This window comes from Haematobia irritans, chromosome 5, assembly GCF_050003625.1.
Source record: "Haematobia irritans isolate KBUSLIRL chromosome 5, ASM5000362v1, whole genome shotgun sequence".
In the NCBI taxonomy this organism is placed as follows: Eukaryota; Metazoa; Arthropoda; class Insecta; order Diptera; family Muscidae; genus Haematobia; species Haematobia irritans.
This window is the reverse complement of record NC_134401.1, coordinates 125,185,961-125,212,595: the sequence shown is the minus strand read 5'-3', so window position 1 is coordinate 125,212,595 and position 26,635 is coordinate 125,185,961. Positions and strand designations below refer to the sequence as shown.

Genomic DNA, 26,635 nt, shown 5'->3' with positions numbered 1-26,635 from the left:
CACCACGTACCAAATTTCAACCGAATCGGATGAATTTTGGTCTTCCAAGAGGCTCCTGAGGTCAAATCTGGTGATCGGTTTATATGTGGGCTATATATAATTGTGGACCATTTTTTGCATGGTCATTAGAGTCCATATACTAACACCATGTACCAAATTTCAGCCAGATCGGATGAAATTTGCTTCTCTTAGAGGCTCCGCAAGCCATATCGGGGGATCGGTTTATATGGGGGCTATATATAATTATTAATCGATGTGGTCCAATTTTTGCATGGTTATTAGAGATCATGTGCTGACACCATGTACCAAATTTCAGCTGGATCGGATGAAATTTGCTTCTCTTAGAGTCCTCGCAAACCAAATTTGGGTGTGCGTTTATATGGGGGCTATACGTAACATAAAATTGGACCGAGATGGCCCATTTGCAATACCATCCGACCTACATCAATAACAACTACTTGTGCCAAGTTTCAAGTCGATAGCTTGTTTCCTTCGGAAGTTAGCGTGATTTCAACAGACGGACGGACGGACGGACATGCTCAGATCGACTCAGAATTTCATCACGACCCAAAATATATGTACTTTATGGGGTCTTAGAGCAATATTTCGATGTGTTACAAACGGAATGACAAAGTTAATATACCCCCATCCTATGGTGGAGGGTATACAAATTGCGATACAAAATCAATCATAATCAAGATAGTCGCTTACACTCGCATTACTACATTAAAAAATAGACCGATATGAAGCACCTTTTGTGGTACATTTGAACAGTTAGCATTGCACGCCATCTGATACTAAAACTTATATACCGACCAATTTAAAGAGAATCGGATGAAAAATGCGACAGGAATTGGCATACTGGGGATCGGCCTATATGAGACCTAATGTAACGTTACGTGTGGTTATGTGAAGGTCCATACTAAAGTCGCCTATCGAATTGCCCCATATTCTAAGGTGATGGGTACAAATATTCAATTTCTTAATCATTTATAATAAGAAAGTACGAATGATGCCTCATTAATGGCATATATTCCATGACTTAAACACATTCCAAACGATGTCTGCCTCTCTAAAATTTCATTTGAAATGAAAAGAAAAAATTCTTGCGTGCACAAACATTTCATTTCGAAAACTATTTGACATGGTTTCCTTTCTCATTTCAACTATCAATTGGAAGATGCGTTTTGCATATTCAACAGTATTTTGGTTTTGTATAAAATAAATCTGCTCTTTTGTTTCCAGAACTTTGACCCAAATTAGATGATTATGGGCTAACAATTAAAACCTCATATGCAAACAACTATACACGCATATGGACGTACACATTTATTCAGATTCCAAGAAGAGGATGTGTACTAGAGAATGAAATGAACAAGAACGAAACTAAAGAGAAGCACACAGAACTCACTTCATGAATTCAGGACATAAGTTCAACATTCAAAGTGGCACGTTTGCATCATCATCTACATCATCCTAGAAATTCGTTGTTCGAGCGTTTTGCATTTGCCAGCTTTTTGTGATTTCAGTTTTTGCTGGTACCGTTTAAGTTCTCGTTTTATTGCTGTTGCTGGATGTGTGTCAAGTGTGGCTTAAAAAGGCGAAGGACATGATGTTTACAATTAATTGGAGAAATGTGTAGTTCACTTTCAGGCTCTTTTTTAAGGGGAGTTTCAGTAGAAGAGAAAGAGTTGTTGTTGTTATTTTTCGTATAAAAATGTATAAAATGTGCTCTGATTTTTGACTCTGAATGTTGTTCTTTTTATTGTTTAAAGTTTGTTTACATACAAACCACTTTTGAAAATGTTGACCCACATCACTCATCCCATTTGCTCTCGCTCTCTCGCTTATGTTCCCCCACCTTACAATTCTCTAGTTTTACTTATGGGGTCTATCAAAAAGGCAAACAAACACAAATAAATATTAAATAAGTCTCCTCCTTCTTTCAGTTTTATGCTGTTTTTTTTTATGTTGTAAAACCTTTTTGAACTTTGCTCCCATTCATATATATCCAAATACATATGTATGAGTGTCTCTGAATTTTTTTATTTGCTGGTTTTGTTGTGGACCTCCTTATCGAAGAATACGTGAATGTCAGTGTACTGCAAGCATGTGTGACCTATTTAAATGAGAGAGTATGTAGGTATATGCTAATGTTTGTTTGTTTGTGGGCTGTTTTTTTTTTGGCTTGGATTTTTCCTTTCTCACAAAGGGAAAAGTTGATGATCTTTCTATTGTCCAAGCATATCAAGTATAGATGGCTGTCATTATGTTTTATTTGTTTGCTTAGAATAGGCTTTGATGGAGATGATATTACAGTGGCTCAGCGTAATAGGTAAGCGAATTTGGTAGCAAGAAATCAATTTTGAAGACCAAGAGGTGAGGTTGTCAATGTTGATTTGAAATTTCTAAGCAAGCACATTATTCCCAGTAGCTCATGCTTAAGATCGTAAAATCACACACTTCGTAATTACATCCTTAAATGGTTAAGCATAATTTATTGGGCTTTAGGCCGTATGTAGAAAGGATTTTTGAGACGATAGAGGTTTCTTGCATTTGTTCATTGGGGGTTTTACCAAAACAACATTAGACCTAGACCTGACATTCAATAATTAAAAAAATTTATTTCTGGAACACTTTCACATATTCCGTTATAGTATTTTATCTACGTTGGAGAAGTTCACCACTGTAATATCCCAATGGACTGAATAGTCTGAATAATGAACCGGAAATATGTGCCTGCTACTATACCTAATCTTGGTCATGTCAATGCCCGTGATTCATACGACACCGTATAGAATACAGTCGTATCGAAAATTCGGTGGAATGACCAACACAATTATATATCATTATTTGTTAGAAATTTATATTTTTTTCGTACTCTTCATAAAATAATCTATATTTCCAGCTTCGCTCTGGAGTTTATTTATTATTATTATTTAAGAATTGTCAATTCATATTATTCAGTTTCGTCCTCCGTATGGTTTCCCTTCTATTGTCCCACTGATTTCGGTTTAGAGTAGCTTGTATATTCAGTTCCTCATTGCATGACCCAGGTATGATGTTTTTCTTTATATTGTTCCAATGAGTTCGCCGCTCAACCCCTGAATTTGTAATCATATGTGTCCATTGGATTTTTATGTGTCCACATTTTAAAAGCATCCAATTTCTTTATGTCAGTAGTTTTTTAATATCCTTAATTCTGAAGCGTACAAAATTTTTTCAATATTTTAAAAAGTCAACTTTGCACTAAACGATATCTAGAAACGTCACATAACATATTAAAATTAACCTCTCATAACTGGACACATCCTAAATGTGGAAAAAATTTTGTCGGTCATGGGTGCTTACTTCTGAGAGGTTTCACTGTAAATGATTAAAGTTCATTCTAAAATTTAACAAATGTTAATTTTTGTTTTTAAATCACAAGTTTTTTTTCATCAACCCAATTTAAAAATAATTGGGAAAATATATACATTGCAGTTCAAAACGTTTGCAACTAGCCCTACCATGAACATAATCTAGGTATATATCCCATATTGTTTAGCTTCCACTTAAAATATAATCTTTATGAAGTGGTATTTCCAAATTCTTATTGGGAAAATGAATGGGCTGTTATTGAAAATTGATATTTCACGAAAGGTGAAGAATCGTATGATTCGACCTGTTCAAAACTCAACATAATAAAAAACAAAATATGGATGACTTTAAAGTTGGGGTATCTCAGAAATGGATTTCGGAAGAGTACAATGTATAAAAACCAACTGCGTCTCGAGTTGTAACCGGCGGATGCACCAAAACTATACAGTAGGGTAGAAGAAACCCTAAGACTACGCCCAGAGAAGATCATATGATCAAAATATTATCTAAAGCAGTTAAAAATTATATTCAAGTGGATATATCAACCTAACGATTCAGATGTAGAGCATTAGAAGTCGGAGTGCGAATCACTTGTTTCAAGGAAAAATAGGTTAGCGCGTCTTCAATTTTCACAAAAATGCCTTAAATGGCCTGAGGAGCAGTGGAAATGTGTTATATTTTCCTACGAATCAAAGTATGACTTGCATGGTTCGAAAGTCCCAAGGAAAGTCTTAATCCCAGAAATACAATAAGTTCCGTCAATCATGGTTGGAGCAATATTATGGTGTGGGGGTTTTTTTCTGGACCAGTTATTTGGTCGATTTATAGAGTCGAGGGTATTATGCCGTCGAAAGTCTACAAAAACAGTTTTTCCCATGTGATTCCGGGAAATGCCGTCTCCATGGTAATAAAATAATGCATTTCCGATGAAAAATTGCGAGTGCTTGACTGGTCTGCTATGTCGCCTAATGTAACACAAGTATATACGGCCGTAAGTTCGGCCATGCCGAATCTTATGTACCCTCCACAATGGATTGCGGTAACACGTGCCGATGGCAAGGTATCTTAAAACTTCTTAACAGCGTCTTCTAAATTGTAAGTTATTCCATACGGGGTATATATTAAACAAAAAAAGGCGGATTAAATACGTATATAATTCAGTTTGACAAAATTATCTATAGAAATAAAAAATTGTCAAAATTTTCTATAGAAATAAAATTTTCACAAAATTTTCTATAGAAATAAAATTTTGACAAAATTTTCTATAGAAATAAAATTTTTACAAAATTTTCTATAGAAATAAAATTTTGACAAAATTTTCTATAGAAATAAAATCTTGACAAAATTTTCTATAGAAATAAAATTTTGACAACATTTTCTATAGAAATAAAATTTTGACAAAATTTTCTATAGAAATAAAATTTTGACAAATTTTTTTATAGAAATAAAATTTTGATAAAATTTTCTATAGAAATAAAAATTTGTCAAAATTTTCTATAGAAATAAAATTTTGAAAAAAAATTTTCTATAGAAATAAAATTTTGACAAAATGTTCTATAGAAATAAAATCTTGACAAAATTTTGTATAGAAATAAAATTTTGACGAAATGTTCTATAGAAATAAAATCTTGACAACATTTTCTATAGAAATATAATTTTGACAAAATTTTCTATAGAAATAAAATTTTGAAAAAATTTTCTATAGAAATAAAATTTTGAAAAAATGTTCTATAGAAATAAAATCTTGACAAAATTTGGTATAGAAATAAAATTTTGACAAAATTTTCTATAGTAATAAAATTCTGACAGATATGGATGAATTTTGGCATAGTTGTTAGCGGCTATATAATAGCGCAATGTACCAAATCTCACCACGTACCAAATTTCAAACGGATCGGAAGAGTTTTGCTTCTCCAAGAGCTCCGGAGGTCAAATCTGGGGGACCATATGATAACATCATGTACCAAATTTCAGCCGGATCGGATGAAATTTGCTTCTATTAGAGGCTCCGCAAGCCAAATCGGGGGATCTGTTTATATGGGGGCTATATATAATTATGAACCGATGTGGACCAATTTTTTTATGGTTGTGAGAGACCATATACTAACATCATGTACCAAATTTCAGCCGGATCGGATGAGATTTTCTTCTCGTAGAGGCTCCGCAAGCCAAATCGGGGTATCGGTTTATATAATTATAGACCGATGTGGACCAATTTTTGCATGGTTGTTAGATACCATATTCTAACACCATGTACCAAATTTCAACCGGATCGGATAAATTTGGCTCCTCCAAGAGGCTCCCAAGCCAAATCTTAGCGTCGGTTTATATTTGGGCTATAAGTAAAAGTGGTCCGATATGGCCCATTTGCAATACCATCCGATAGCTTGTTTCCTTCGAAAGTTAGCGTGATTTCAACAGACGGACGGACGGACATGCTTAGATCGACTCAGAATTTCACCATGACCCAAACGGAATGACAAGTTATTCCACCATCCTATGGTGGAGGGTATAACAATTGTTATTACATTTTTCCAAAAGGCTTATGGTCTCTATTTGAACTTGAATCACAGGATATCATTGACCGTTTAATCCTCACCAGTTGCGCAGATATAATCAAACAGCATGGCTATGATATCACTATTAAAATATATCGTTAAAAGTTACACCTTAATTATTTATAAATAAATGTGCCACTCAATATTAATTGCAAATGTTTTGAACAGGTAAAAACTCTTTTATTTTTAAATAATTCTATAAATTATCAACAATTGTTTACGTAATCAACACCAATTGCATTAAAACGTTGGTTTTAATATTTTTATGTTCATTATAATTACGGTTTATTTTCAACAGGGAATGTGGCTGCAAATGTTTTGAACAGCACTGTATATTATTTACAAAAACTCACAGAGTATTGTGACATCCACAGTGGTTCTCTATGCTTCAACAAATAGACCTTTGTTTTATGAGAACATCTTTTCCATTTTATTGTTTTTCTTTGTCACTTTGGTCACTACAATATTGTTTTTATATTCATAGAAACTTCTTTTTATCAAAAGTTTTTGTGTGACATATATAAAAAAAAAAAAACAAATTAAAAATAAATCTCTCTCTGTCTAAGTCATGGTTATTTTAAAAGAAATGACAATTTCTTTAGGAAGAAATATTTCATGTTAGAAACAAGTGAGTGAAACTTGTTTCCAATTTTGATTGCAACAGCGACAGCGTGAGAAGAAATCCGAAAAAAAAAACATTTTTTCAATTTTTCATCAACAGTTTTTTGTTAGGAGCAGCATATCACTCATGCAACGTTGTATCTAAAATGGAAAGTAGAAATGAATTATTTATATACCCTACATTATTATATGGTCGGTGTATAGAAGCGTTGATCAGCTTGAAAAAGTTGCTACCGGACGTGGTGGTTTCAGATCAGAAATTATGTATATTAACATACGAGGGTTGCATTTTATATTTCTGGATTAGAGAACAAAAACAAATATTAATAATCGCAAATCGTTTTATTGCTTTTAAAAACATTGCTCATTAAGATCAATACACTTTTGCATACGTTTGAACCAATTGACGAAGCATTTCTGCAACTCTAATTGAGGTATTGGAGATACTTGCTTCTGAAAGCATTAACCGTTTTTTTAGGTATCGAACAGTTGAAGCGTATATCCGTAACCTATTACGGTTTTATAACGCGTTTCGATGCATTACGATCGCATTATTGAGGCATTTCTTTCGACCAATCGACACGAGCGATTGGCAAATAAAAATAATCTACCAAACTTTTGGAGAAACTTTTACCAAAAAACTTTTGTCAGTATTTTATTTCTATAGAAATTTTAGTCTTATTTCTATAGTAACTTTGCTCACAATTTTAATTTTATAGAAAGTTTTGTCAAAATTTTATTTTATAGAAAATGTCAAAATTTTATTTTTATAGAAATGTTGTCAAAATTTTATTTTTATAGAAAATTTTGTCAAAATTTTATTTTTACATAAAATTTTGTTAAAATTGTATTTTTATAGAAAATTTTGTTAAAATTTTATTTGTATAGAAAATTTTGTCAAAATTTTATTTTTATAGAACATTTTGTTTCATTTTTATAGAAAATTTGGCAGAATTTTATTATTATAGAAAATTTGTCAAAATTTTATTATTATAGAAAATTTTGTTAAAATTTTATTTTGATAGAAAATTTTGTTAAAATTTTATTTTTAAAGAAAATTTGGTCAAAATTTTATTTTTATAGAAAATATTGTCAATTTTTTATAGAATATTATGATTCATTTTTATAGAAAATTTGGCAGAATTTTATTTTTATAGAAAATTTGTCTATATTTTATTTTTATAGAAAATTTTGTTAAAATTTTATTTTTATAGAAAATTTTGTCAAAATTTTATTTTTATAGAAAATATGGTCAAAATTTTATTTTTATAGAAAATATTGTCAATTTTTTATAGAATATTTTGTTTCATTTTTATAGAAAATTTGTCAAAATTTTATTTTTATAGAAAATTTTGTTAAAATTTTATTTTTATAGAAAATTTTGTTAAAATTTTATTTTTATAGAAAATTTGGTCAAAATTTTATTTTTATAGAAAATTTGGTCAAAATTTTATTTTTATAGAAAATATTATCAATTTTTTATAGAACATTTGTTCCATTTTTGTAGAAAATTTTGTTACAGTTTTATTTTTATAGAAAATTTTGTCAACATTTTATTTTTATAGAAAATTTTGTCAAAATTTTATTTTTATAGAAAAATTTGCCAAAATTTTATTTTTATAGAAAATTTTGCCAAAATTTGATTTTTATAGAAAATTTTGTCAAAATTTTATTTTTATAGAAAATTTTGTCAAAATTTTATTTCTATAGAAAATTTTGTCAAAATTTTATTTCTATAGAAAATTTTGTCAAAATTTTATTTTTATAGAAAATTTTGTCAAAATTTTATTTCTATAGAAAATTTTATTTTTATAGAAAATTTTGTCAAAATTTTATTTTTATAGAAAATTTTGTCAAAATTTTATTTTAATAGAAAATTTTGCCTAAATTTTATTTTTATAGAAAATTTTGCCAAGATTTTATTTTTATAGAAAATTTTGTAAACATGTTATTGGTACAGAAAATTTTGTCAAAGATTTTATTTTGATATAAATTTTTGTCAAAATTTTTATATAAAATTGTGTCAAAATTGTATGTTTATATAATTTTTTTTTTAAATTTTATTTCTATAGAAAATTTTGTACGTCTTAGCTGGAGAGGAATATTTTGCAAAGTCTACCAAAACATGATGAATTCTACCAATCTACCAAAGAGTAAAAAATCTACCATTTTTGGTAGAATTCTTCCAACTATTTAACGCGAAAACATTTTTTGACGGTCAAAAGTTCATGAAATCTGAATGTATGCTGGTCTCATTAATGCCTAAGGTTAATCTCATGACAGGACTCATGACGATCTTGCAAATACTGATTTCGGATGACCTTCACCAAATACCATCGACAAACACTGGTTCTTGTCGTGGGAAGTTGTGAAAAAATCGCACAAAATTTTCACGATGTAATCATATATTTTTTTGTTGGTGATATGAATCTTTTAAATTGCCGTAAACAGCGCAAATAGCGCTCGTATGTCATAATGTTCTGAGTACGTATAAACTGAAAAATGTTTAGCCTTACGATAGAACTGTCATTTGGCAAATTGCAATAATAAAGTTGCCCGTTGCCCCATCCAGCCAAATAAAATACAACCCTCGCATTATTGACTTATACAGATCTGTTTCCCATATATCAGTCGAATACGCAGCTTGTGGAACTATATGCATTGAAAAGATCACAAAGATTTATGGAAGGGCTTTATCATGGTGTAAAAACCAAAAGTTTTCGGTTCATATTTACGACCACGTTTTACGAAAACGAAAAGAAATATTCAAATAGAATAACAGACCGTAATTAATAGTTTTTACTATTATTTGCACACTGTAGTATTAACTTGATGATGCTGAAATTTCAAGGTGATATGGTAATGTCGCTATGACTTTTTTGGCTACGCGCATGAGTAGAGACATTCTAGTCATGAATGGCCGAATATGAATCCTGAAGGGTATACCAGCTACGGTTAACTTCATTCTCTTCATTCTAATAGAAAACAAAAATGCAGCACCATAAATCTTCCCCATCTGTTTCATGGACCACTTCATCATTTTGTTGAAAACCACTTGCCATGATTTCAAACTATGAAGATAAAGGATTCTTCTTGGAGAATGTAGAAAAGGCTTTGAATACATACTTCAAGTAGATTCTTCACTATTAAGTCTTACCATTTTCGCATACTTTTTTTGTATTTCCTTATATTTTTATCGCCATTCACATCCTTGTGTAATAGAAATTATGAATGCATTCAGTGTTTCTTCATTGCGAAGCATCGGGCAAATGGGGAAATGAATGAGGGCGGTGGAAAAAGAAACCTCTTAAGATTCACTATTTCATTACTATTTCCTTTGCTTGACATCATTGAGATTTTTTTTTCGAAAAAAAACCAGCATGCCTTTCTTACTGCATGCCTTTAGTTTAGTTCATGGAAAGTAGAACAAAGTGATTGAGTCACAACAGGGTAATGTCAAGTTGCCTACTTCAACTTCTCACATAGAGACATTCAATGAAGCTCTTTAGCATTTCCGTTTCCATTTAAGTTCTCTAATGTAATTGCTTGCTCTGGTGTTTCAATGAGAGAGCAGATGAGAGCTAGTACTTGTGTGAGTATAAATGTGAGACTTGACATGTTTGTGTGTGCGTTTGTATGCGTTTGAATATACTCACTAACTAATTAATCTGCAGCAATGAATCCACGAATGAAACAGTATGCCGGATGCAATCAGTGATGCCAATGAAAAATTGCAATTTATAATTGTGTTTTCGCATGCATCACATTCTCCTAATGAATGATGTTCTATTTTTCCATTCATTATTTTTTGTGTTTCTTTATGGAGTGCTCTATGTTTTTCTCTTCTGCTCCAGAAAATTCACAAATCATTGTGACATGAATAAATGACTAACGAACCACTTAATGAAGCAAAAACTAATGTGCAATTTAATGTCATTATTGTAAATGAGAATCTTTAATTATGGCATATACAGTGTTTTATTAAATGACGTTTTAGATTAATTATAGAATGGCTCAATGTAATTATGTCCTTAGTGATGAGCGAGTGTGTAGTATTTGATGCAATCTCATAGAAAAACAAGTAAGGAAAGTCTAAAGTCGGGCGGGGCCGACTATATTATACCCTGCACCACTTTGTAGATCTAAATTTTCGATACCATATCACATCCGTCAAATGTGTTGGGTGCTACATATAAAGGTTTGTCCCAAATACATACATTTAAATATCACTCGATTTGGACAGAATTTGATAGACTTTTACAAAATCTATAGACTCAAAATTTAAGTTGGCTAATGCACTAGGGTGGAACACAATTTTAGTAAAAAATATGGGAAACACTTAAATCTGAAGCAATTTTAAGGAATCTTCGCAAAAGTTTATTTATGATTTATCGCTCGATATATATGTATTAGAAGTTTAGGAAAATTAGAGTCATTTTTACAACTTTTCGACTAAGCAGTGGCGATTTTACAAGGAAAATGTTGGTATTTTGACCATTTTTGTCGGAATCAGAAAAACATATATATGTGTGCTATATCTAAATCTGAACCGATGTCAGCCAAATTTGGCACGCATAGCTACAATGCTAATTCTACTCCCTGTGCAAAATTTCAACTAAATCGGAGTTAAAAATTGGCCTCTGTGGTCATATGAGTGTAAATCAGGCGAAAGCTATATATGGGAGATATATCCAAATCTGAACCGATTTCAAATTTGGCACGCATTGTAACAATGCTAATTCTACTCCCTATGCAAAATTTCAACTAAATCGGAGCAAAAAATTGGCCTCTGTGGTCATATGAGTGTTATGTACTCCTAGTGCTAAATTTCAACCAAATTGGGGTAAAACTCTGGATTCTGGGGCCATATAAGTCCATATCGGGCGAAATATATATATGGGAGCTATATCTACACCTGAACCGATTTCTTCCAAAATCAATAGGGTTCTATTCTGAGCCAAAACACATACTTGTGCCAAATTTGAAGTCGATTGGACTAAAACTGCGACCTAGATTACAAAAATGTGTTCATCACGGACAGACGGACATGACTATATCGACTCAGGAGCCCACCCTGAGCATTTTTGCCAAAGACACCATGTGTCTATTTCGTCTCCTTCTGGGTGTTGCAAACATATGCACTGACTTATAATACCCTGTTCCACAGTGTGGCGCAGGGTATAAAAACAAGAATCTAAAATACCCACCACCATGAATGAAATATAATAGTTTACTTTGAAAACTCATCGTCGTAGCGGGTTACTTGATAATATATAGCATTTTAGTGGGTTTGAAAACAAATCTTCTCCCAAGCAAATCAGTTCAACCAGTACGCTTCCCGAAGAAAAAAATTAAAGATTCTACCTATGAAGGACCAGCTCAGATTCTGGATTTATGAGCACCAATTTTGTTTGAGTTTTAGAGAAATCATAAACATATCGTGTATATGATGAAATAACGCCTTAATTTGAAGTCCTAGAAATAAATTCGGGAGTTAGGTCAATATGGGGCTTATACCAAAACATGGACCGATACGGAAGATTTTCGACACACCTCTTTAAGGTCCCCCCCCCAAATACCTCTAAATTTTCAATTTCAGGCAAATTGGATAGTAAATACAGTTTCTAGAAGCCCAAGAAGTAAAATCGAGAGATCAGTCTATATAGGGGCTATACCAAAACATGGACCGATATGGACCATTTTCGACACACCTCTTTACGGTCCTAAAATACCTCTAGAGTTTCAATTTCAGGCAAATCGGATAGAAAATACAGTTTCCAGACGCCCAAGAAGCAAAATCGGGAGATGGGTCTATATGGGGGCTATACCAAAACATTGTTCGATGGGCACGATTTTCGGTACACCTCTTTATGGTCCTTAAGTACCTCTAGATTTTCAATTTCAGGCTAATTGGACAAAAACTACGTTTTTTATAAGCCCAAGAACCCAAATCGAGAAATCGGTTTATATGGGGACTATATCAAAACTTGGACCGATATAGCCCATCTTCGAACTTGAACTGTCTGCAACCAAAAAAAAAACGAATATGTGACAAATTTCAGGACGATAGCACAATTATTGAAGGCTGTAGCGTGATTACAACAGACAGATAGACGGACATGCTTATATCGTCTTAGAATTTCGCCCTGATCAAGAATATATATACTTTATACAGTCGGAAGTCGATATTTCGATGTGTTACACACGGAATGATAAACTTATTATACCCCCATCACCATTATATGGTGGTGGGTATAAAAAGAGGAAGTGGTTCAATTAGTTTGGGTAATAAATCCAAATTTGTGCAAATCGGCCAAGCTACATGTATAGCTAAATACGATAGTCTAATACATCAAAATTTGAAATTTAAGTAACGTTGGTTAATAAATAAAAGTATTATGGCAAACTTTGGGAAAATCGAGCGATGCATATATATGGGAGCTATATCTAAATCTGGACCAATTTGGATAATATGTGGCAAGTTTGATTGATACCACAGTGCTAAATTTGAATAAGATCTGATAATAAATGAGGCCTCTATGGACAAAAATATGGTTATTAGGGGCAAATTTTTCAAAATCGTGTAATACATGTATATGGGAGCTATATCTAAATCTGAACCGATTTTGATAATATTTGGCAGATTTGATTGATGCAATAGAAGGTTATCTTGTGCTAAATTTTAGTAAGATCGGGTAATAAATAAGGCTATTTTGTTTAAAGAATAGGGTTATAAGGCAATTTTTTGAAAATCGGGTGATAAAGGGTGATACGGTCAAAATTTGGTCAAGGGAAAACGCGTGTCGGTGAAATCGTTTATTTAAAAAATCAAATTAAATTTCTTTTTCAAGTTCAATTAGTATAAAATTCAGGAAAAATATTCAGTTAGGCTTTCGCTTTTCCAAATCCGAATTGCCGGGCCTCACGCTTGACACCTTCTTCGCCGCAGAAATCCAGTTTGCCTTGAACTGCTGCTCGTCCTTAGCAGTTTTTTTGGTCTTCTTTAGGTTCCGCTTGACAATAGCCCATTATTTCTCAATTGGGCGGAGCTCTGGCGTGTTGGGAGGGTTCTTGTCCTTGGGGACCACCTGCACGTTGTTGGCGGCGTACCACTCCATGGCCTTTTTACCGTAATGGCAAGATGCCAAATCCGGCCAAAACAGTACGGACCAACCGTGTTTCTTCAGGAAAGGCAGCAGACGTTTATTCAAACACTCTTTCACGTAAATTTCTTGGTTGACAGTCCCGGAAGCTATGAAAATGCTGCTTTTCAAGCCACAGGTACAGATGGCTTGCCAAACCAGATATTTCTTTGCGAACTTTGACAGTTTTATGTGCTTGAAAATATCTGCTACCTTTCCCCTTCCTTTTGCCGTATGAAACTCCTGTCCCGGAACCTGCTTGTAGTCGGCTTTGACGTAGGTTTCGTCGTCCATTACCACGCAGTCAAACTTCGTCAGCATCGTCGTGTACAGCCTCCGGGATCGCGCTTTGGCCGTCGTATTTTGTTTATCATCGCGATTTGGAGTCACTACCTTCTTGTAAGTCGATAGTCCGGCTCGTTTTTTGGCTCGATGCACGGTTGTAGACGATACACCCAGCTTATTTGCGGCATCTCGAAGAGAGAGGTTAGGGTTTCGCTTGAAACTACCGGCAACTCTCTTTGTCGTCTCAGCGGCTTCCGGTTTTCGACTTTCCCCCGATCCAGACTTACTGGCTGTCGACAAACGTTCCCCAAAGACTTTAATTACATTTGTAACGGTTGATTTGGCAACTTTTAGCGATTTTGCCAGCTTTGCGTGCGAGTAGCTCCGATTTTCGCGATGCGCGAGCAAAATTTTGATACGCTGCTCTTCTTGCTTGGACGGCATTTTGACAACTGAAGAGTGAATTCCAAAATCAAAATAGGAGCAACGTTCTACACACACACACACACATTCAAAATGAGGGGTGTTCAGGTTTTTTAAATGCAAAATTGAAAGAAATACGTCAAGTTTATATTGACCAAATTTTGACCGTATCACCCTTTACATATATATAGGAGCTATATCTAAATCTGAACCGATTTCGATGAAATTTTGCACACTAGAAGGGTAATGAAAAAGATTACTTTGTGCCAAATTTGATGATAATCGGTTAGTAAAAGAGCGCAACGTAACCCAATTTGTCGAAATTTGGCGATACATATATATGGGAGCTATATCTAAATTTGATGCGATTTCTTTCAAATTCAATAGCGTTTGTCCTTGTACCCAAAAAACACCCTGTACCAAATTTCATCAAAATCGGTTAATAATTGCGACCGGAATCCTGCGAACACCAAATACATGGACAGGCGGACACCAAGCGCAGAATCACCTCCTGAGTCGATCGGTATATATTTTATGGAATTTAAAATCAATATTTCTGGTAGGCACATTTTTTGGCAGATCAAAGTTATTATACCCTGACCACTATGTTGTTTAGAGTATAAAAATGTGTAAATGATTCTAAAACACTCTTCAAATTCTTATTTTGTCAATAACTAAATATTTTACGAAACGTCGTAAACGTATGTCAAATACCTTATGCGCTTTAGTTATTCCGGACGACAGTGCTCGTGTCGAACATATCCCATATATTGTGGACATTATAAGCTAAGTCCGAAGGCATAATCGATACTGCCGCATATTTATGGGATCGATAACACATTTACCGGTTATTTAGTCATCGCCGACAAGTCGTATCGATCCGATACACTGTAAGATTCTTTACAAACACCGACATTCCGTCCGGAATAACTGATAGTCTGTAAAGCGTATTACAGTTTACGACAGACCATCACTGAGCGATACTGGATTTTACATTAAACCCCTCTTATTTCCGTTTCACATTACGGCGACTCCTCTTAAAGAAGTTCTGAAACACTCAGAAATGTCACCAGTATTACTGAGGGGTGTATAATCGAACGCTGACAAACTTTTTAGTGTTCGATCGAAACTGGGGTTGATCCCACGACTCTAGGTATTCAAGGTAGGCATGCTAAATATTGCACGACGGTGGTTCCCAAATGTTAGTCATTACCTTTCAGAAGCTTTATGAGACTATAATACAGAGAAACTGATGGCAGAATTGGTTCCGTCCGCTATTGAAATTGCAAAACATTGTAAACTTCTATTCTTCGACACAGACTGTAGAAAATTTCAATACAAAGTGAATATTATTCTTCTGTATTCTTTCCTTTGTAGAATATATTTTCAATTTACTTTTTAATTGAAAAACAAATTGAAAAATGTTTCCCCTATTGATAAAAAGCTTATTTCCGATCAAATCATAAAATTTCCTTAAAAACATCTATTGTGCACATTTTCAATTTATTTCTTAAAGAACATTGTTTACAATGACCTTAAACCCATGCCTCTATGTATTTATTCTCTCTTCATTGCATTCATTCCACACAATTTGTCCTTTCGTATAATAGAAATTAGTCACATGCTTTCAATTTCATATCCTGTTTCACTGTTGGCCTAACACTTCTGGTTAGTTTTTCCCTTTCTACAATATAAGCTTTTGTTAAAAAGTATTTCTCTTTTTCACACTTATATGCAAAAGATAAAACCCTCATTTATCTGTCTCTGAGATTTAAAGAAAGCAAACGAATCTACAACAAAAACAACTATGTTAAGCAAACAAACCCTGCGGCAAATATGTGAAATGAGCTCACTTCTATTTGTTGCCTGATGGTTAGTTTACAATGGCTTCTCATTTCCTTATACAATAAGTTTGTGTGTTTGTCACTATGTGTGTATGTTGCTTGTAAGGCCTTCTAGACATTTACCCTGCTACTAATTTCTATGTTGAGGCCTATACATTTATCTATGTATATCAGTCTGTGTATCTATACATATAGAAATAAATTCTTGCAACAGTGCTAATTGTAAACATTTTTTTGTCCTCTTTCTCTCTAGTGCTGTTTTATTTTTGATTGCTGTAGTTTCTATTATTATGTCAAGTGTATGTGGGAATTTCTGTACTAAAGTAGCTTATCTTGGAAAGTATCTTTTTTTCTGTTCTACAATTTTCTTTCATTTTATGCTTTAACTCATATATCTCCGTTAGGCTTTAATTGTTTGCTAAGAAAATTGCGGTTTAATTTTAACTGAAATTTTTTTGATTAGCATGTGAGTCCATACACCAAATTACATTCCTCTTCGTTGTACAGTTTAATAGTTGGTTGGCTAAAAAAATTGCAATAACAAATTGTATCTCTATAGAAAATATTGGCAAAATTTTATTTCTATAGAAAATTTTGTCAAAATTTTATTTCCACAGAAAATTTTGTGAACATTTTTTTCTACAGAAATTTTTGTCAACATTTTATTTCTATAGAAAATTTTAGTCCAATTTTTTATGAAAAGAATATTGTGTCAAAATCTGATTTCTATAGAAAAATTTGTCAAAATTTTATTTCCACAGAAAATTTTGTGAACATTTATTTCTACAGAAAATTTTGTGAAAATTTATTTCTACAAAAAATTTTGTCAAAATTTAATTCTACAGAAAATTTTGTCAAAACTTTATTTCGTTGTACAGTTTAATAGTTGGTTGGCTAAAAAAATTGCAAATATTTTCTCTAAAGAAAATATTGGCAAAATTTTATTTCTATAGAAAATTGTGTCAAAATTTTATTTCCACAGAAAATTTTGTGAACATTATTTTCTACAGAAATTTTTGTCAAAATTTTATTTCTATAGAAAATGTTAGTCCCAATTTTTTTACGAAAAGAATATTTTGTCAAAATTTGATTTCTATAGAAAATGTTGTCAAAATTTGAATCCTATAGAAAATTTTGTCAACATTTTATTTCCACAGAAAATTTTGTGAAAATTTATTTCTACAGAAAATGTTTTCAAAATTTTATTTCTATCGAAAATTTTATTTCTATGAAGAATTTTGTCAAACATTTTATTTGAAAAGAACATTTTATTAAAATTTTATTTCTATAGAACATTTTGTAAAAGTTTTATTTCTATAGGAAATTTTTGCAAAATTGTATTCCTACAAAAAGTGCTTGCAAAATTTCTCTTTGGAAAACTTTTGGATAATATTGTTTCAATGGAAAGTTTTTGCAAGATTTTATTTCTACAGAAAATTCTGTTAACATTTTATTTCTATAAAATATGTTTGTTTTTTTTTAAGACATTTTTGTAAAATATTATTTATAAGGAAAAATTTTCCAAGATTTTATTTTTATAGAAAATTTTGTTAAAGTTTTATTTCTATAGAAATTTTTTGTGAAAAGTTATTTATATAGAAATTGTTTGCAAAATTTATAGTTTATAGAACATTTTGTGCCATTTGTTTGTCAAATTGCATTCCCAGAAAAAAAAGGCGTCGCCAAAAAGTACTGAAAATGTTCTTTTTGGATCCGGAAGTGGTGCAAAATTGACGCAGAAGCGATGAATTTAACATGGACTTGTCATAGGACGGAAGTCCTCCATTTCAACAGCCGTCGCACTGTTGGTTGGCTAAAAAAATTGCTATAGCAAATTGTATTTCTATAGAAAATATTTGTAAAATTTTATTTCTATAGAAAATTTTGTTAAATTTTTATTTCCACAGAAACGTTTGTGAAAATTTTATTTCCACAGAAAATTTAGTGAACATTTTTTTCTACAGAAATTTTTGTCAAAATTTTATTTCTATAGAAAATGTTAGTCCAAATTTTTTTATGAAAAGAATATTTTGATTTCTATAGAAAAATTTGTCAAAATTTTATTTCCACAGAAAATTTTGTGAAAATTTATTTCTACAGAATATTTTGTGAAAATTTATTTCTACAGAAAATTTTGTCAAACTTTTATTTCTATAGAAAATTTTAGTCCAAATTTTTTTATGAAAGGAATAATTTGTCAAAATTTTATTTCTATAGAAAATTTTGTCAAAATTTGATTCCTATAGAAAATTTTGTTAACATTTTATTTCCACAGAAAATTTTGTGAAAATTTTTTTCTACAGAAAATTTTGTCAATATTTGATTTCTATAGAAAATTTTATTTCTATGAAAAATTTTGTCAAAATTTTATTTGAAAAGAACATTTTGTTAAAATTTTATTTCTATAGAACATTTTGTTAAAATTTTATTTCTATAGGAAATTTTTGCAAAATTGTATTCCTACAAAAAGTGCTTGCAAAATTTCTCTTTGGAAAACTTTTGGATAATATTGTTTCAATGGAAAGTTTTTGCAAGATTTTATTTCTACAGAAAATTCTGTTAGTATTTTATTTCTATAAAATATGTTTGTTTTTTTTAAGACATTTTTGTAAAATATTATTTATAAGGAAAAATTTTCCAAGATTTTATTTTTATAGAAAATTTTGTTAAAGTTTTATTTCTACCCAGCAAAAAAAGCGCTGCCAAAAAAGTACTGAAAATGTTCTTTTTGGATCCGGAAATGGCGAAAAATTGACGCAGAAGCGATGAATTTAACATGAACTTGTCATAGGACTGAAGTCCTCCCTTTCAACAGCCGTTGCACTGAATTTGCATCACTTCTTTAGGTGTGAACCGAATTCAATGTTTAAAAAATTCTGTGATATTTTGTCAAATAAATAATTTTTATATTTTTTATAATTTTTAATGGATTCTAACGCTTGTCGGAAACGTTTGACCTCAAATATTTTCAAAAATTCACAATTTTTTCAGATTGGATTGGATTGGCATTTTTTCGACAAAATTTAAATGATTTGTACCATTTTATGAATTCTTACACTGTTTGTAACCTATTTGAAACAAAAAAAGTTGAAATTTTACACTAAAAATATGAAAAAACCAAGTCATAAAAAATTGAATTAAAAGAACTTCCTGGGTAGTTAAAATAAAGAACATCATTGGGAGTACATCTTCTGGAAGTGATTTTAAAGTTGGGCCTTTGGAAGAACTTCCAAATTTTTTGCTGGGTTGCTATAAGAAATTTTGTAAAATTTCACTTCTATAGGAAATATACTTAAAACTTAATTTCTATTGGAAATGTTCTAAAATTGTAATTTCTATTAAAATGTTCTGAAAATTTAATTTCTATACACTAAAAAAAATATTGTCGTTAGGTCAAAGATTTTATGTCTTTAAAATACGAATGCAAATTTTGCTTGGCATAGAAGACGCATTTCTCTAACATAAAGTTTTTTTCCTTTTCCAAAAGTCGATAAACTTTTCAATGAAGTCGTATTGTCCTTATAACTAAGTGATTTCACTTAAAAATGGGTATCATAATATGAAAGAAAAAATATTTGGGCTAAGGTCAACTTGACGTTAATAATTTAGAAAAATTCTTTAAATTTAATGAAATTGTCTTTAAATTTGTTCTCTTTTTGCATCTTGATTACAAAGCAAAAAATCGTTCATATATAGGACATGTTTTTCAAAACTTTATTTTAAAGAAGTTTTTTACTTCACACATAGCATAATTTCTACTGGAAGTCGAGTCTTAATTTGGAAAATAAAGTTGTCGCTAACTCGTTTTTAAAAGACTTTAATAGCGTATCAAGAAAAAAAGCTGAAAAAGCGAAAAATTAAAATTTGCTTCCTAGAAGCAAGTACACAAAACCCAAATTTAAAACCCAAATTTATTCTCCGCTTCTTTGGCTCGGAATCAATACCAAAATTTTTAAAGTAAAGACAAAATCTTTGGAACCGGGCATGCTTTTTTTTCAGTGTAGGAAAATGTTTCCAAATTTCATTTCTTTTAGAGATTTTGTCAAAATGTCATTTCTATAGAATTTTTTTTGTCCAAATTTAATTTCTACACGCAATTTCATCAAAATTTATTTCTAAAGGAAATTTTCTGAAATTTTCACTTCGACAGGAAATTCTCCGAAAATTTTATTTCTATAAGAAATTTTCTCAAAATTTCATTTCGGTAGAAATTTTTTCATAATTTCATTTTTATAGATTTTTTTGTTCAAAATTTAATTTCTATAGAATTCCATTCTTCAAAATGTCATTTCTATAGAAAATTCTGTCAAAAATTTATTTCTATTCTGTAAAATTTCATTTCCATAAGAAATGTTGGAAAAATTTAATTTTAATACAATTTTTAGTCGAAATTTAATTTCTGTAGGAAATTTTGTCACAATATTGTTTCTATAGGAAAGCTTGCCGAAATTCTATTTCTATAAGAAATATTCACTTCCATAGGAAATTTAATTGAATTTCTATAAAAAAATTATTTTCATTTCTATGAAAATTTTGTAAAAATTTCATTTTTATAGGCAATGTTGTCAATTCCTATAGGATTATACAAATTTTAATATTATTAATTTATTTCACCCTATAAGAAAATTTTCTGAAGTTTTTTTTCTATAAGAAATTTTCTCAAAAATGAATTTCTATAGAAAATTTTTTCATAATATCATTTCTATAGGAAATTTTGTCAAAATTTAATTTCTATAGGAAACTTTGTCAATTTCTGTAGGAAATGTTATAGAAACTTTATTATTATTAATTTTTTCTATAGAAAAAATTTTATTTCTATAGAAAAATTTGCAAAATTTTCAGAAAATTTCACCCGATAGGAAATTCTCTGAAAACTTTATGTTTAAAAGAAATTTCTATGGGAAATTTTGTCAAAATTTCATAGGAAATTCTGTCAAAATATTGTTATTGTCAAACTTCCATTTCCATAAAAAATATTCATTTCTATAGGAAATTAATTTCTATAAGAAATTTAATTTCATTTCTATTCATTTCTACAGGAAATTTTGTCCAAGTTTCATTCCTGTAGGAAATTTTGTTTATTTTATTATTATTAATTTGTTTTTTTCTATAGAAAAAATTTTATTTCTTTAGAAGACATGTTCAAAATTTTCAGAAAATTTCACGTCTATAGGAAATTTTCTTAAAATTTTATATCTATAAGAAATTTTTTCATTTCTATAGAATTTTTTGTAAAATTTTGTATTCCTAAAGAAAATTTTGCCAAGATGTTATTTCCATAGAAATTTCGTGCAACATTTTATTTCTATAGAACATGTTTGCAAAATTTTATTTCTATAAAAAATTATATTTCTTTAGATTTTTGTTAAAATGCTTTTTCTATAGAAAATTCTGTCAAAATTTGTTACTATAAAAACTTTTGTCAAAGTAGATCTAAAAAAAATTGTTTTAGAATTTTATTCAGAAGAAATTTTTAGCAAAAGTAATGCAAAAATTTTTTATCTATCTAATAGATCAAGATTTAATTTCCGGCAAATGACTTTGAAACAAACAAAAAACAAAGCCTACAAGTCAAGATATCATTTTTTATAGCCTAAACCACATAGTGGTCAGGGTATAATAAGTTTGATCTGCCAAAAAATGTGCCTACCAGAAATATTGATTTTAGACCCCATAAAATATATACCGATCGACTCCGAATCACCTCCTGAGCCGATCTAGGCTTGGTGTCCGTCCGTCTGTCCATGTATTTGTTGTTCACAGGATTCCGGACGCAATTATTAACCAATTTTGATGAAATTTGGCACAGGGAGTTTGTTTGGACACAAGGACAAACACTATTGAATTTGAAAGAAATCGCATCAAATTTATATATAGCTCCCATATATATGTATCGCCCGATTTCGACAAATGGGGTCACGTTGCGATTTTTTTCAAACGGATCATCACCAAATTTGGCACAAAGTAATCTTTCTCATCGCCCTTCATGTGTGCAAAAAATCATCGAAATCGGTTCAGATTTAGCTATAGCTCCCATGTATATGTACCGCTCGATTTTTCTAAATTTGGCCATAAAACCCTTATTTATCAACCGATCTTACTCAAAGTTGGCTAAATGTAATCTTCTATAGCACTAACTATATGTGCAAAAAATCATCGAAATCGGTTCAGATTAAGCTATAGCTCCCATATATATGTAACGCCCGATTTTTCTAAATTTGGCCATAAAACCCTTATTTATCAACCGATCTTACTCAAAGTTGGCTAGATCTAGTCCTCTATAGTACTAACTATATGTGCAAAATTTCATCGAAATCGGTTCAGATGTAGATATAGCTCCCATATATATATCGCCCGATTTTGAAAAATTCGCCCCTAATAACGTTATGTTTGACCATAGAGGCCTCATTTCTTAACTGATCTTACTCAAATTGTGCACAAGGTAACCTTTTGTGGTATTAATCAAACCCTCAAAATATTATGCAAATTTGGTTCATATTTAGATATAGCTTCCATATATATGCATCGCTCGATTTTCCCAAATTTGGTCATAATACTCTTATTTATGGACCAATGTTACTCAAATTTAAAATTTTGATGTACTAGCCGATCGTATATAGCTCTTACATAAGAATATTGCTCGATTTTTACAGATTTGGATTTATTACCCACACTAATTGAGCGATTTTCTCTTTTTTAATAATGGGCTCAATATTAGTGGCATACTAAAGGGTGATTCTTTTGAGGTTAGGATTTTCATGCATTAGTATTTGACAGATCACGTGGGATTTCAGACATGGTGTCAAAGAGAAAGATGCTCAGTATGCTTTGACATTTCATCATGAATAGACTTACTAACGAGCAACGCTTGCAAATCATTGAATTTTATTACCAAAATCAGTGGCAGAAAATCCGCTTTTTTATCGACAAATTTTGTTCAGCGATGAGGCTCATTTCTGGTTGAATGGCTACGTAAATAAGCAAAATTGCCGCATTTGGAGTGAAGAGCAACCAGAAGCCGTTCAAGAACTGCCCATGCATCCCGAAAAATGCACTGTTTGGTGTGGTTTGTACGCTGGTGGAATCATTGGACCGTATTTTTTCAAAGATGCTGTTGGACGCAACGTTACGGTGAATGGCGATCGCTATCGTTCGATGCTAACAAACTTTTTGTTGCCAAAAATGGAAGAACTGAACTTGGTTGACATGTGGTTTCAACAAGATGGCGCTACATGCCACACAGCTCGCGATTCTATGGCCATTTTGAGGGAAAACTTCGGAGAACAATTCATCTCAAGAAATGTACCGGTAAGTTGGCCACCAAGATCATGCGATTTGACGCCTTTAGACTATTTTTTGTGGGGCTACGTCAAGTCTAAAGTCTACAGAAATAAGCCAGTCTCTATTCCAGCTTTGGAAGACAACATTTCCGAAGAAATTCGGGCTATTCCGGCCGAAATGCTCGAAAAAGTTGCCCAAAATTGGACTTTCCGAATGGACCACCTAAGACGCAGCCGCGGTCAACATTTAAATGAAATTATCTTCAAAAAGTAAATGTCATGGACCAATCTAACGTTTCAAATAAAGAACCGATGAGATTTTGCAAATTTTATGCGTTTTTTTTTTTTTAAAAGTTATCAAGCTCTTAACAAATCACCCTTTAACTCCGTAGGTGCAATATCAACTACAGCCAGTGTTGCTAGAAGTAGGGGAAGTTCCCTATATATAGGTTTTTTTCTAATATTTAGCGTCTTGTAGGGACGTAGGGCCACAAAGTAGGGACATTTTCACCCAACACAATTTGTAATAATTTTTACACTTTGGTGGCTCTAGAAGCCGGCAAGGCTTGATCTTTAACAATGTGTGGTAACAACAGTTACCACTCGTGCCAAAAAAATCGAACAAAATTTGAAGACTACCACAAATCTACCATACAAATATTTCGATAGAAATTTTCGTCAAAACTTTATTCCTGTAGTAAATTTTGTCAACATTTTATTTCTATAGAAAATTTTGTCAACATTTTATTTCTATAGAAATTTTTTTCAAAATGTTAATTCTATAAAAAATTTTCTCAAAATTTTATTTCTATAGAAAAAATAAATAGGCACATTTTTTTCGCAGATACCCTGACCACTATGTAGTTTTGTGTGCTGTGCCAATACTTATGTCTGGCACTGTATATATTTCCGTTTTGGTTTGCACTTATTTGTCATTCCTTGAATGTGCTTGTGTTTCTATTCCACGAACATTTTTATTTTGATTGATTTGATAAACAGAATGCTAATATTGAAGTCAAAACAAAATTGAATTTACAATATTTTGATTAAAGATTTCTTTGTGGAATATCAAACATGTGTATTTATGAGTTTTTCTTTCGACATCACTGGCAGCTCTCCAGGATTCTTGTACTTGAAGTAATAGCTGAAAAACAACACTCCCACAAGAACACATGTTGCATTATTATTCAATTTCTTGTTTTTTTTTTTTTTTTTTTTTTGAGGAAATGGATGCATTGCACACCAACCGACAATTCCCAAATGGGTTTAATTCACTAGCTTTTTAGTGTCTTTGAAAGTTTTTGTACTTTACTTTCACACTCCTTGTTTTCGATGTTCGTTTCTGGTTCGTATATTTTCAATTTCCTGGACATCCTGGCAATTTCGCAAAATAGCAATATATGTAACATAATATCTTAGTATACATTGGGATGATGGAAAATATATGTGTATAATTGGTATTTTTATTTAATATAGGCTACGGATGTGAGTAAATGTAACTTAAGTACTTCAATGGTGACATATTAAATCGATTTATTTTTGAGACTTAATTGATCAGAATTTTTGAAGCAGATGAATGACATGTTGATGCTTTTACTAAAAATGGTCTCCCTTCTGGGAGACTATCAATCAGACACACGGACAAATGCACAGGGTGGTTGATATATAATGTAACAATGTAAAGCGCTATATTTTTATACCCTCCAACATAGGATGATACCCCGCTAACAACCATACCAAAATTGGTCCATATCGGTCTATAGTTAGGTAAGGTTAAAGTGGCAGCCCGATTAAGTTTCAGACTCACTTAGACTATTCAGTCCATTGTTATATATAGCCCATCCCCAATTACACAAAAATTGGTCCATATCGATTCATAATCATGATTGCCACTCGAACCAAAAACAATCAACCAAAATTTTATTTTTATAGAAATTTTTGTCAAATTTTTATTTCTATAGAAAATTTTGATAAAATTTTATTTCTATAGAAAATTTTGTTAAAATTGTATTTCTATAGAAAATTTTGTCAACATTTTATTTCAACAGTAAATTTTGTCAAAATTTTATTTCTACAGTAAAATTTGTCAAAATTTTATTTCTATAAAAAATTTTGTCAAAATTTTATTTCTATAGAAAATTTTGTTAAAATTTTATTTCTATAGAAAATTTTGTCAAAATTTTATTTCTATAGAAAATTTTGTCAAAATGAATTATATACATATTTAATCGGTCTTTTTATACCCTTCACCATAGGATGGGGGTATATCAACTTTGTCATTCCGTTTGTAACACATCGAAATATTGCTCTAAGACCCATATTCTGGGTCGTGGTGAAATTCTGAGTCGATCTGAGCATGTCCGTCCGTCCGTCCGTCCGTCTGTTGAAATCACGCTAACTTCCGAACGAAACAAGCTAGCGACTTGAAACTTGGCACAAGTAGTTGTTATTGATGTAGGTCGGATGGTATTGCACATGGGACATATCGGTCCACTTTTACGTATAGCCCCCATATAAACGGACCCCCAAATTTGGCTTGCATACCGTCTAAGACAAGCAAATTTCATCCGATCCGCCTGAAATTTGGTACATGATGTAAGTGTATGGTCTCTAATAACCATGCAAAAATTGGTCCGCATCGGTCCATAATTATATATAGCCCCCATATAAACCGATCCCCCGGTTTGGTTTTCGGAGCCTCTAAGAAAAGCAAATTTCATCCGATCCGGCTGAAATTTGGTACATGGTGTTAGTATATGGTCTCTAACAACTATGCAAAAATTAGTCCACATCGGTCCATAATTATATATAGCCCCCATATAAACTGATCCCCAGATTTGGCTTGCGGAGCCTCTAAGAGAAGCAAATTTCATCCGATCCGGCTGAAATTTGGTACATGGTGTAAGTATACGGTCTCTAATTGCCATGCAAAAATTGGTCGAAATCGGTCCATAATTATATATAGCCCCATATAAACCGATACCCAGATTTGACCTCCGGAGCCCCTTCGAAGAGCAAAATTCATCCGATTCGGTTGAAATTTGGTACGTGATGTTAGTATATTGTATATTGGGAGCCACCGTGGTGCAATGGTTAGCATGCCCTCCTTGCATACACAAAGT

General features: G+C 31.6%; 1 protein-coding gene across 1 annotated transcript in view; it reads left to right on the top strand.

The window, feature by feature from the left end:
* Syn2 (Syntrophin-like 2) overlaps positions 1-26,635 on the top strand; it is a 277,516-nt gene that overhangs the window by 100,447 nt on the left and 150,434 nt on the right. The gene's annotated exons all lie outside the window — the stretch shown is intronic.